Raw genomic sequence first — 10,930 nt, forward strand, 5'->3', positions numbered from 1 at the left:
GCAGCAGGTTAGATCTCTGGGTCAGGAAGATCTCCTGGAGAAGGAAATGGCTGCCCCCTCCAGTATTCTTGCCTGGAGAATTCCATAGACAGAGGAGCCCAGCGGGCTACAGTTGATGGGGTCGCAGAGTCAGACACGATTGACTAAAGAGTACAATATTGCTATTTCTTTATCACCTACCACTGCTTTGTATCATGCTTCACTCTGAGCAGAACATATTCAGAGTTAAAACAGCTTTAACTGCTTTGTCTTAAAAATATTTTACTGTAACTTCTTTTCCATCTAAATTTTTCACTAGAGCTTTTCAAAAAATTGTCAAGTCAGCAATTGAGCTACATGTACTAAAACCGATAAACTTAAGAAACTCTTGATCTGTTATCATGATATTTTGAGACATATTGACTAAAGCCAGTTACCAAGTAAGAGTATTTTTCTTAGTGGTGGCACTAAAATTTTTTTGGCATTTTCAGGTTATGACCTGACAATTTTTGAGTTAAATAAATCTTATTCTTTGTCCTATGGAAAAGCTTACTGTTCTAGCAAAACACTGCCTAGGAACAGTGAGAGTCTATTTATTTAAAAACATAGTTCATAAGTTTATTTCCATTAGTAACACATTTTTTATAGAATGAACTTATCTGTATAAAACATAAATATTGCTTTCTAATATTTATTATTTAATTATTATTTATTATATAAATAATATTATTATTTAATATTATTATCTAATATTTCCATTTAAACATTAAAAATTGACATTTTAAAATTATAACAGATGTCTATTAATTTAGAAATGGGAAATGTTTATGCCACAAGTAAATGTCTAATCTTACAGTCACTTTGAACATCACTTTGGGTGCAAATGGACAATTGCATTATATGTTTACAGAATTCAAAGCTTAAAATTCAGTGGGGAATCTCAGTCTGAGTCTCCTGGCCTGAGTACAACCATCCACTCACCTACTGTGGTCTTAGATGATCCAGGTAATCATTAAAGAACTCATATGCACAAAAAGAGTTACCTTGGTTTCTCAAGCAAGTGCCTCAATAAGCTTTATTAGGCTTTTTGTGGAAAAAGCTGTGGAAAATTTTCAGAGCAAATATGGAAATGTCCCAAATCAGGTGCCTTGGGTATTTTCTTCAACAGAGTTAATTCTTAGTTAGAACTTCTCCATTTTATCCAGTCCTCAGTAACAACTAGTTGGACAGATAAACTATGTAGCTTTTCCTGAAAAGCTGATTTATCATGCTATATTCAAGATCCACCTAAAGTGGATACTGATAAAGATAAAATCATAAGGTTCTTTGCAACTAATTGGTTTAAGCATTCTAACATTACTTATTATAGAATAATTACATCAATGTTTATACATATACATACATGTATACATACATAAATATATGTACATATGTATATACAGGGGGCCCTTGAACAACATGAGGGTTAGGGGTGCTCACAGAGTTGAAAATCCAGCCATAACTTGGCCCTGTGCATCCCTGGTTCTGCATTCTAGGATTCAACCAACCATGGATCATGTAGTACTGTAATACATATTTAAAAATGCACATATAAGTGGACCCTTGCAGTTCAAACCTGTGTTGTTCAAGCATTACCTGTACATATCAATATAAACAGTATATACTAATGCATGTGTATGTGTATAAACATATGTCTATATCACACATATGTATGCATGCATACTATATCGCTTCATTCATGTCCACATCTTATGACCCTATGGACTGTAGCCCACGAGGCTCTTCTATCCATGGGATTCTCCAGGCAAGGATACTGGAGTGGGTTTTCATGCCCTCCTCCAGGGGATCTTCCTGACCCAGGGATTGAACCCAAATCTCTTATGTCTCCTGCTTTGGCAGACAGGTTCTTTACTACTAGTGCCACCCAGGAAGCCCAAGTGTTAGCTGCTCAGTCATGTCTTACTCTCTGCAACCCCATGATCTGTAACCTGCCAGGATCCTCTGTCTATGGAATTCTCCAGGAAAGAATACTGAAGTGGGTAGCCATTCCCTTCTCCCGGGGATCTTCCTGACCCAGGGATCAAACCTGAGTCTCCTGCATGCAGGCTGATTCTTTACTGTCTGAGTCACCAGGGAAGCCCATCACACATACACTCCTTATACACTGGGCTGAATTGCTATTGATATCGTTTTCAGTTTTGTAATGCATTTTCATCCAGATGAAGCCCTACATTATGTTGTGGTTCTTTATTTTTTCTAGTGACTGATAAAAGTGTAACCTTTTTCTACTTAATACAGAATAATGATTCTCAACTTCCTTTCTCCCTTATCTGATAACAGAGCACATTCCCATCAGTAACATTTCTTGAAAATAATACTGATTCATTAGGGATTGAAACTCACTGTTCACCAGAAGGAAATACTACAAATCCAAGGGATAGCAATTTACCTTCACTGAGGGTTACAGTCACTTTCCTCTCTCACATTATAACCAGTGATGTAGATTTTTGAACTTCAAAAAATAAAATTAGGATTTATTAGAAGATTTAAAGTGTTATGCTAAAAATAACTACTTAGTTCAAGGAAGACAAAAGAGGGGCAATGGAGAAACAAAAAATCATCATGCACATAGAAAACAAAAAACAGAGAGATATAAATGCAAACATACTAATAACCATAACAAATGTAAATAGATTAAAATGCAACAAAGTCACAGATTTCAGATTGCATTTCTAAAAAACCAATATTCTACTGTATGTGTTCTACAGAAGACACAATTCAGATTCAAAGACACAAATAGGATGAAAGTAAAGGATGGAAAAATAAAAGACTAAGACAAAAAATATTACTAGAGATGAATAGAAATATTTTTAATGTTTAAATGATTGGTCCACTAGGCAAATAGGACAATTATAAACAAGCATCTGCACAGAATCACAGTTCCTAAATACATAGAAACTGACAGAATTGAAGGAAAAACAGATAAATATTTGGGACTTCAATACCTTATTTGCAATATATATAATAATAAGGTAGAAGATAATAAGGAAACAGAAAACTTAAGAAAATCAACTAGATCTAACAGACATCTACAGAACACACCATCCAATTGGAGAAGAACATGCATTCTTCTTAAATAAAAATGAGATATTCTCAAGGACCACAAATTATGTAAAACTAGCTTAAAGTGAAAGTATACAAAGTATAATTAGAAATCTATAACAAAAGGAAATTTATTGTAAAGTAATTACCTTCTAATTAAAATAAATAAATTTAAATTAGAATATTCACAGTATGTGCATATTAAGTAACACATTCCTAAATAACCAATAGGACAAAGAAAAACTAAATTACACATTTCTTTGAGGTTATTGGAAATAAAATCCAACATTCCAAAATTTATAGGATATAGGTAAAGCAGTGCTCAGAGAAAATTTATAGCAATAAGTATTTATATTAAAAAGAAAGAAGAATTCAAATGAGTAACTTAAAATAATAACAATGCATCTGACAATCCTCAGAGGGAATTTCCAAGAGAATAAACAGTGAGCTTCAAGATATGTCAATAAAAACTAAATGAAAGTAAAGGAGAAAAAAATAAAATGCAGACTGGAATATCCAAGAGCTGTTGGACAGTTTTAAAAGTTGCAATTGTATAGAGATGGAATATCAGAAGAGAAAAAAAGAGTATGGAGGATATGAATATCTGAAGCAGTAATAGCTGAGAACTTCCTAAAATTAAAGACAGATTCCAACTCACAGGTATGAGAAGCTCAGATAACAAAAAAAGGAATAAATACCAAAACCTAATCACACTAAATTGCTATGGATTGAATGTGTTCCTCAAAATTCGTATGTTGAAACCCTCATCCTCAGTGTGATGGTATTTGAGCCATTAGGACCTAGTTATGGTTAGATGAGGGATTAGCAGCCATGTAAGAAGACACAGCAAAGAGTCTGTTCTTCATCCCTCTCCACTAAGATGACACAACCAGAAGGTTGCTGCCTACAAGCCAAGGGAAGAAGTTTCACAATGAAACCTACTTTGCTGTCACCTTAACCTTGGACCACTAGCCTCCAGAATTATGAGGGGGAGAAGCCTGATTTTTAAGGAACTCAGTCTATGGTATTTTGTTATGGGGAGTTCAAGCAGACCAATACACGATCACCCTTACACAGTAAAAAACCCAAAACAAAGAGAAAAGTTTGAAAAAAGCCTTTTTCTTGGGGGTAGAGGGTGAGGATTGAGGCAGACTACCTTAACCATAACTGAAGAAAGATCAGAAGCTAAGATACAGATGCTTGTCAGAAATTATGCAAAAAATAAGACAGCAGATTAGAACATTTAAAGTGCTGGGGGGAAAAAAGCCTACCAACCTAGAATTCTGTATCTAGTACAATTACCATTCTAAAGTTAAGGAGAATACAAACATTGTCAGACAAACTAAATCTGAAGGAATTCATTGCAACCAGTCCTTACTTATGAAAAATATTAAAATATTTTTTTCAGGTCAAGGGAAAATTATATACATCAGAAATTTAGATCTCCTTAAGGAAATAAACATCATGCTAGCACTAATCAAAATCTGTAATAATTTCAGATGAAGCTGACTTCAGGGGAAGGGATGTTATCAGGAATGTGGAGGACACTATAAAATGATGAATATCTCTCTTTCTTTGGCACAATTCTACTATCACACCTATCTAAGAAATTTAGCAATAATTTCTTTACATCTAATACCATTTCTTATTGATAGCTTCTCATCTGTCTTATAATATCTGCTTAAAATCAGTTTGTTCAAATTGTTACTCAAATTAAGTTCATTGACTTGGTTGTTATGTTTCTGAGGTCTGTTACTCTAGAATGGTCTTCTCTCTCCAAGTCCTCCTGATTCTTGTTTTGCAACCTTGACACAATGCAAAAACCAAGTAAATTGTCAAGTGTTATGGATTGCATCAGTGATTTTTCTGTCTTGTTCCTTTGGATGCCATTTAAATTGATGGAGAAACACTTGTTTTTCTTATAAATTGGGAGCATTATCCAGAAGACTCAGGTTCAACTTTTGGAATAATGCTTCTAGGAGGTACACAGTATTTGACTATCTGGCCGTCTCACTTTTAATAGCAGTAAGACTGCTAAGCAGGATTCTGGTGGCAATAGCATTTATCTCATCCTTTGTAAAGCTCCCCATCAATCTTAGATCTAATTGTTTACTCCTCTGTCTGAAACAATTATTTAATTACAGAATACAAAGTGGAAATGTTCTCATTTGGCTAGTTCTTCCTCATTTATTAACTAAATTTTTCTATAATAAAAACATTTTCATCCATTAGGACTACTGAGTTATAGCAAATGTCATTAATATGAGATCAGTAGGGAAGATATTAAATCTTCCACCAATTACCAATTTCAGGGTAAAGAAGTGATGCTCTACATACCTAGGTGGTAACCAATAAAGGTTTTTGTTTGTGTTATTTATTAATTTTTAAATTGACACTATATCTTCTTTTTTAGTATCCTTATTAACTCAATGTTTTAAAATATATATTTCATATATATTAATCAACAAAATCTGATTTTATATTTGTTGCCAAAATTTTCCACCTTTGTTGGAGTTCCATCATTTTAGTCCCCAAATCCTTTTGATATAACATTATTATACATTTATTATTATTATTATTTTTTGCTGTGATGCAGTATCACAGACTCACCTTGAACATTTCCTGTAATAGTCCTGGAGTCAGCCAATAATTTAAGACAATTAGTGGCTATAACATTTCAGAGTTCATAGTTTTGAGGACAGAGGTGCCTATTCCTACTGGGTTATTGTTATTTCTAGGTCTTTTTAGTGAATCAAACTAGGAAGGTAGGTTGGATTGATAGACAAATATACAGCATTTTTAAAGACAAAGCAAGACTCATAAAAAGGTCACACAGTCTTCACAGCTTACTCAAGTAACCTAACTAGAAAATAACTTTGTTAAAGTTGTGTAAAATATATATTGTAGTTTTCACAGAAAAATAAAACACCAAAAAAAGGACACCTTTCAGGTGATCTTGTGTCTGTTGTTCACAGGAAACAACATCTTATATAATGGATTTCAAACTTGCCATCACTTCATGGGAAATAGATGGGGAAACAGTGGAAACAGTGTCAGACTTTATTTTTTTGAGTTCCAAAATCACTGTAGATGGTGACTGCAGCCATGAAATTAAAAGACGCTTACTCCTCGGAAGCAAAGTTATGACCAACCTAGATAGCATATTCAAAAGCAGAGACATTATTTTGCCAACAAAGGTTCGTCTAGTCAAGGCTATGGTTTTTCCTGTGGTCATGTATGGATGTGAGAGTTGGACTGTGAAGAAGGCTGAGTGCCGAAGAATTGATGCTTTTGCACTGTGGTGTTGGAGAAGACTCTTGAGAGTCCCTTGGACTGCAAGAAGATCCAACCAGTCCATTCTGAAGGAGATCAGCTGTGGGATTTCTTTGGAAGGGATGATGCTGAAGCTGAAACTCCAGTACTTTGGCCACCTCATGCGAAGAGTTGACTCATTGGAAAAGACTCTGATGCTGGGAGGGATTGGGGGCAGGAGGAGAAGGGGACGACAGAGGATGAGATGGCTGGATGGCATCACTGACTCGATGGATGTGAGTCTGAGTGAACTCTGGGAGTTGGTGATGGATAGGGAGGCCTGGCGTGCTGCGATTCATGGGGTCGCAGAGTCGGACAGGACTGAGTGACTGAACTGAACGGAAGCCATGGTCAGTCCCAGACCTTTACAATAGCACATCTTCAAAGAAAGGACTAGATAATAGCAAGCACTAATAATAGCACAACTTCAAAAAAGAAAGGACTAGTTAATAGCAATGCTTTAAAGAAAAACAGAAAAAGCCATTATTCCCACAGACCAGACCTTCCTAAACCTTCTAAGGTACAGTGAATATGAGCAGAATAGACTGAAACACAGAAAGAAAAGACCAGCTTAATTTCTTTAAGATTTCTTATTTTGTAACAGAAACCCATGCTTACTATGAGTTAAACTTAGCAATATTCTTGATATTTTTCATAATAATAATGGCTTATATTTATTGAGTACTCAGTATGTGCCAGGCAGTGTTCAGCGCTTTCCACATGTGTTCTTATTCAGTTCTCTCAATTCAGGGAACTGATCTTCAAAAAGATTAAGTAATGGACAGTTCTCAGTCATATGGTCAAGACCTGAACCCACCCCATCTGACTACATATACTTGTAAACATTACCCTTCAAAATAATGTGCCAATTTTATACTGTGATTTTCAACACCCCCAGATCAGTTTCATAAAAAAGGTACACAAATACTTTATTTTTAAAGGACTGCCTTAAAAGTTTAAGTTATCAGTGCCTCTAATCCATTCAGAGAGATCTAGAAAAACTGATCAAATATGCTCCCAAAGAATGAATATTTCTATCAAAGACTGGCGATATCACAGTGCAAGGGGTGAGGATTCAGAAGAAACTATGTCCTTATAGGTTTTTCTTACATTTATTTCTGTATCAACTCAGTTCCCTACTCTGGCTTCTGTTATAAAGAAAAAGCCAAGCTGCTCCATCCTCAGGCAAGTCCCACCTTACCCAGGAGCCAGCTGAGGTGATAAGTAAGGAAGATGGTTAATGACAATGAGGCAAGCACTGTGTCTGTCTCACTTGTCCTCTGGCAGGACGAATGGCTAGTGACAGGTGGTAAATATATTTGACCACTCTGCCTATTTTGGCAAGTATAAATACTCCCATTTACCATGTAAACGTTTGCTTAAAAATGTATTTTTCATAAAATTATAGTGACTCTCTGTTGGGATGGTAACACTGGTTTTTAGAAGAAAAATGGGAAATTGAAGATATAAGACACATAAGTAGTGTGTCTTATATAAGACATATATACTTATATAAGACATATAAGTAGTAAGTTAGTTTTTATTCAAATTCTTTTCCTAAGTAGCATTGATTTTTTTTTTCCAGAATGGATTAAAAAAAGGTACCTTTGGTTTTATACAGACATAAATATAGACATTGATACAGATATGGATCTAGGCATGTAAACTGACAGTAAAAAGACCACCTAGATTATACATGTTTTAATCCAATACTTTTAATAATGAAATGACTTACCTTTCAGTAGACATGTAGGAAATCAGCCTGGAAATTGTGCATATTTTAGCAGTAGTCAAGCAGTCAAAAACCATCAACCTTTCTTTAGAAAACTTTCTGACAAAGAAGACTGGTGATATCACAGTGCACCTAACAGAGGTTAGGATTCACTTTAAGAAACTATGTCATTACAGGTTTTTCGTCCACTTATTTCTGTATCAACTCAGCTCCCCACCCTGGCTTTTGTTGTAAAGAAAAAACCAAGTTGCTCCATCTGGAGACAAGTCTACCTATCTAAGAGTCAGCTGAGGTGCTAAAGAAGGAAGACAGTTAATGACAATGAGGCCAGCATTGTGTCTGTCTCACCTGTGGTCTGGCAGGGCGAGTGGCTGGTTGCAAATGTATTTGAACACTCTGCTTATCTAGGAAAGCATTAATACCCTCCAATTACCACATAAACACTTTCATTTAAAAATGTGTTTTTCATAAAATTATGGTGATTCTCTGTGTTGGGAAGTAACATTGGTATTTAGAAGAGAGTTGGGAAAATGAAGATATATGACAAGTTGCAGTTAATATTTATTCAAATTCTTTTTGTAAGCAGTACTGTATTTTTTCATAATGGATTAAAAAATATACCTTTGGTTTTATATAGACATAAATGTAGACATTGATATAGATACATATATGGATTTAGGCATCTAAATTGATCATAAAACACCACCTAAACTATATATATTTTAATCAGATAATTTTAATAATAAAATGACTTACCTTTTAATGTAGGAAATTAGCCAGGAAGTTGTACATATTTTAACAGTATTTAAGCAGTCAAAAATTGTCAACCTCTCTTTAGAAAATTTTAAAATACCTGTGGCGGATTCATTTTGATATTTGGCAAAACTAATACAATTATGTAAAGTTTAAAAAATAAAATAAAATTAAAAAAAAAACAAGAACAACAACAACAAAAATAAATAAATAAAAATAAATAAAATTAAAAAAAAAAAAAAAGAACACTATTTTGGTACTGTATATATGGCACAGTTCAGGGCTGTCTTCAAAAAAGTTGATTTCTTGCTGCCCAAAGGTAGGATCCTTGTGGCTTATGCCTGCTAACAATATAGGAAAATTGTCCTTAGTAATTTGGATTAACATTAAATCTCAGAGTAAGTGATAAGTCAGCACACTTGTCCTTTATGAAGGAAGATTGCCCAGAGGACATGTGAGGGGAGCATTAACTTCTCTTCATGGCCATCTGGTTCTTCTTAGGTGAGGAATGCTCACTGATCATGGCAGTCCTAAGCAAAGCCCATAGGAAGAGACAGAGTCTTCCATCTGAGCAAGGAAAACAGCATGAGGTCGGCAGAGAAGTGTTAGTCACACAGAAAATAAAGCCTGAGATGAATCAGGTGGAAAACTTACTGTTTGGACTGGGAAAACTTTGGGGTTGAAATCATGTTTTTGAAGAATTTGTACTCTTTATTATTATTGAATAGTCTCCAAGATGAACTATTAATAAGCCCAGACGCAACAAAAATTCAAGGATTTTTTTAAAAAAGAAACAATAAAAGTACGATGTTAAGTAAAGAAAAAAAAAAAAAAGAAAATTTTAAAATAAATCGTTTGAAACCTCTAACTGTAATTCTGTTGACCACTGAGCTGTAGCAGCAGCTTTTGTAAATTATGTTCCTCTGAAAGCTCAGAATTAGAATGGATAAAGAAGGTATGGTACATATGTACAATGGAATATTACTCAGCCATAATAAAGAATGAAATAATACCATCTGCAGCAAGATGGATGTACCTAGAGATCATCATACTAAGTGAAATAAGTTAGAAGACAATTATCATATGATATCACTCATGTGTAGAGTCTAATTTTTTAAAATGATACAAATGAACTTATTTACAAAACAGAAATAGGCTTAAAGATATAGAAAACAAATTTATGGTTATGAAAGTGGAAACATGGGGTCAGGGGGGATAAATCAGGAGTTTCGGATTAACATATACACATTAGCATATATAAGATCGCCAAGGACCTAATGTATAGCACAGGAAAATATACTTAAAATTCTGGTCTTGACCAGGGGAGCTTTGTTAATGGCCCCAGGGTGTGAAAGAGATGACACTTTCAAAAGGATTGCCTGATGTAAAGAACAGGACTCTGTGGGAGAAGGCGAGGGTGGGATGATTTGAGAGAATAGCATTGAAACATGTATACTACCATATGTGAAATAGATCACCAGTCCAGGTTTGATGCCTGAGACAGGGTGCTCGGGGCTGGTGCACTGGGATGACCCTGAGGGATGGGATGGGGAGAGAGGCGGGAGGGGGTTCAGAATGGGGAACACGTGTACATCCATGGCTGATCCATGTGAGTGTATGGCAAAAACCACTACAATACTGTAAAGTAATTAGCCTCCAATTAAAAGAAATAAATTAATTTATAAATAAATAAATGAAAAAGGAAAAAAAAAAGGATTGCCTGTAAGAAGTCTCTGGAGTCACATACCTTGGCTGAATACTAGCTCCATTCTTGTTGGCTGTTTCACCTTCAACAAGATATTTAACCTCTCTGTGCCCAAATTTATTTATCTGTTAAAATAAAGATGATAAAATCATTTAGTTTATAGAGTTTTTACACAATTACATGTTATTGCATTTTCATGATTTTGGGCTAATTCCTGGCATATAGAAAATGCCATTCCTGCCATATATTATTTGGCTTAGTTTATTATCATTTTATCTATGTGTGTTCCTTTCTGAAAGTATTAATTTATCACATTAGTGAATAATCTGAGTAAGATAGCCATATTT

The 10,930-nt window shown here is 34.7% G+C and overlaps 1 long non-coding RNA gene across 1 annotated transcript in view; it reads right to left on the reverse strand.

The window, feature by feature from the left end:
• LOC123334683 overlaps positions 1 to 10,713 on the reverse strand; it is a 110,128-nt gene extending 99,415 nt beyond the window's left edge. The window contains exon 1 of the long non-coding RNA XR_006552729.1: positions 10,626 to 10,713. This is a non-coding gene — a long non-coding RNA (uncharacterized LOC123334683). The remainder of the gene's footprint in view (positions 1 to 10,625) is intronic.
• Positions 10,714 to 10,930: the final 217 nt, after the last annotated feature.

Source organism: Bubalus bubalis, chromosome 8 (assembly GCF_019923935.1).
Source record: "Bubalus bubalis isolate 160015118507 breed Murrah chromosome 8, NDDB_SH_1, whole genome shotgun sequence".
Taxonomy (NCBI): Eukaryota; Metazoa; Chordata; class Mammalia; order Artiodactyla; family Bovidae; genus Bubalus; species Bubalus bubalis.